The following is a 3,173-nucleotide window of genomic DNA, read 5'->3' on the forward strand; positions in this document are numbered from 1 at the left end:
CCCTCCACTAACCTCTCTTTCTGTGCTAGTCTGACTTGCTTTTCCGGGAGAGGTAGCCATTCACACTTTAGAGTGAGTGAAACAGGACATCTGGTTCTGCGTTCTCTCCCACCTGTCAATGTGGTGCTACTACAGAGTAGTTAGCGCTCAAATCTCATGTTGAAACCCGGGGTTGGGTAGGTAGTTCCCATTCTCATCTACTCCAGAGCTCACAGGGTCCCGTCAGTCACTCCCAACCCTCTCAGGCCTCCCCAAAACAAACTCAATTCTTGCCCTCCATAGGGAGTTGCTTAATCACACCTGGCTCATGTGTGTGGCAATAATGTTTAATAAGCCAGGATTCTGTGTCAGGTCCAGTGCCCCAAACTTTACCTGAGTCATTCAACAGAATCCCCTCAACCACCCAAAGAGTTTTTTGGTTTTTTTTTTTAATATTTTATTGATTTTTTACAGAGAGGAAGGGAGAGGGACAGAGAGTTAGAAACATGGATGAGAGAGAAACATCGATCAGCCGCCTCCTGCACACCCCCCACTGGGGATGTGCCCGCAACCAAGGTACATGCCCTTGACCAGAATTGAACCTGGGACCCTTCAGTCCGCAGGCCGACGCTCTATCCGCTGAGCCAAACCGGGCAGGGCCCACCCAAAGAGTTTTATCTTCCCATTTCACAGAGGAGGAAACTGAGCCCCAGGCAAGTTAACTCCTGCATAAGGTCATTCAGCTGCAAGCAGCAGAGCAGGATTCCAACCAGGTAACAACTCCTGAGCCCAGAGCTGCCTGGCGTTGTCCTGCCGAAGAATTTCATTTGGCTCACTCAGTCAACGTTTCAAAATCCAGAGATTTTATAAAACAATCTGGATTTCTAGATTCTCTTGAAAAATCTTATTTACCAACGGAAAGAACTCCCAATAGCCAATACAGGAACAATTTGAGCAAGAAAATGAAGCAATATGGGTTTCTAATCCAAAGTGTAAAATAAATATCCATGAGTTCACACTGATATAAATGATTGGATAAATAAATAAAGAAGAGACAAATTTCCAGTACAGAGTAATTCCAAATAATTTATGTAGATACTGTGTCCTCAGGAAGGTAGAGCATAACACCTCCTTCCAAAGAATACAAGTAGAGGCAAAAAAAAAGTCACTTTATAGTGGAGAAACCTGCCTGACAAACACTATATCAGCCAGGTGATCAGGGTCAACAGCAGCAGCAATAAATCTTGTTGATATGTTCCCTTGACATCATGTGATGAGAATGGCATTTTACCTCTGGGCTCTTCCTTCCAAAAAGTCACACCTAACCATGAGAAAAACATCAGACAAATCCCAACAGAGGGACTGTCTAAAACGTCCCTGACCAGTGTTCCTCAAAACTGTCAAGGTCATTAAAAATAAGGAAACTCTGAGAAATGGTCACAGCCTAGAGGAGCCTAAGGAGACATGGTGAGTAAATGTAATGTGGGATCCTGGATGGATCTTGGAACAGACAAAGGACAGTAAGGAACAACTAAGGTAACCTGCACAGAACTTGGCATTAAGTAACAAGGATGTATCAACGTTGGCTCATCAATGGTGACAGATGCCCCAGGCTAATGTAGGAGTATGACAGTGCCCACAGGAGCCTCTGAAGACTCACTGCACTCTCCTAGGCCAGGGGCTCCTCTGCCATAAAGGGGCACGGTTACCCTGGGGTGGGGAGGAGGAAAAGGAGCCACCTCTAGACACAGCAAGGCCCGGGGGACAGCAGCCAGAGAGCTGGTATGAAGCTTGTGTCTGCCCAGACTTACTCAGTGGCTGTGTCCAAATTCCCTTCCTCCCAATGCCAGGAACAACAGTAACCCCTGTCTCCCTGGGCCCCTGGTAAGCCCTCAAGGACCCTCTGAGGGTGCTGGCGCCTACTCAGGCAGCCCAGCTGTTGCTTCTGGTGTGATCTGCTATTATTGAGGCACCAAGAGTCTGTCTCCTGCAGGGATTGAGTGAATCCTCCACGGCTCATTTGCCTGTTGAGGACAGGGTGGGGTGGCAGGGGGTGGTGAGAAAGGAGCATCCCTGCGTTCACAGACACCTGGTAATGTCAGGGGAGGGCACTCAGTGCCTGTGGGGCTCCTCTGCTTGGCCCCAACCCCACACCCAACGCCCTGGGTCCCTTGCCCTGGCCAGGGATCCCTCTTCCTCAGCTAAGGGAAGAGTTGGGGATGCCCTCCCCGAATAAGCAGCTGTAAGCAGTCATGGGGGCTCAGGTGGAGAAAAGGATCAGATGGTTTCGAGGTCCTGGCCCTAGCTGCACCCCTCCCCTGGGTTTCCATTTCCCTGTGGCTAGGGGTGTGAAAGGGGTCTTTCCCTTTCCCGGGCACCTAGAAATGGGGCTGATGGGAGAGGAAATAAGAGTGGTAAGAATCCAGCCAAACCCAGCTGGCATGGCTTAGTGGTTGAGCGTTGATTTATGGACCAGGAGGTCACGGTTCAATTCCCGGTCAGGGCACATGCCCGGATTGCGGGCTTGATCCCTAGTGCGGGGAACGTGCAGGAGGCAGCCCATCATTGATTCTCTCTCATCATTGATGTTTCTATCTCTCCCTCTACCTTCCTCTCTGAAATTAATAAAATATATTTAAAAAAAAAAAAAAGAATCCAGCAAAGTAGGAGAGAAAGGAGGCTGGGCAGGCTCAGTAAGGGGGAGGGGGAGGGGTGGCTCTGAGGCCGCTGAGACAGTGGGTGCATGTGGCTGGGAGCCCAGGCACCAGGCTGAGCTGCTGTTCTCAGCTCAGGAGCCCCCATGCCAGCTGGACACGGGCGGGTGGGCACGGGCAGGGCTGCCTGCCAGACACACACAGAGCGTCCTTTGAAGAGGTGGCAGCTGTCAGCCCAGAGCCCTCTCTGCTCCCTGTGGCCCTGCCTGCCCCCTCCAACTACGCCTTGCCAAGCACTGGGCTAGGGAAACTGAGGTGCACATTTGGGAACCTCCACTCAAGGGGTAAAGTGGGGGCAACTCTGCTCAGTTGGAGCAGGAAGGGACCCTGGTTCATCGATCTGAGAATTGGGCCCTGGGCCCTGTGGCAGGCCTCAGTTTCCCCCTTTCTTGCACATCTTGTACCCCTCTCTTGCTGGTGGCCACTGTTAGGGAACCCTTGGGAGAACGATGAAGACAGTCCCACCTCTTGGGGAAGAAG

This window comes from Myotis lucifugus, unplaced genomic scaffold (assembly GCF_000147115.1).
Source record: "Myotis lucifugus unplaced genomic scaffold, Myoluc2.0 scaffold_35, whole genome shotgun sequence".
Taxonomy (NCBI): domain Eukaryota; kingdom Metazoa; phylum Chordata; class Mammalia; order Chiroptera; family Vespertilionidae; genus Myotis; species Myotis lucifugus.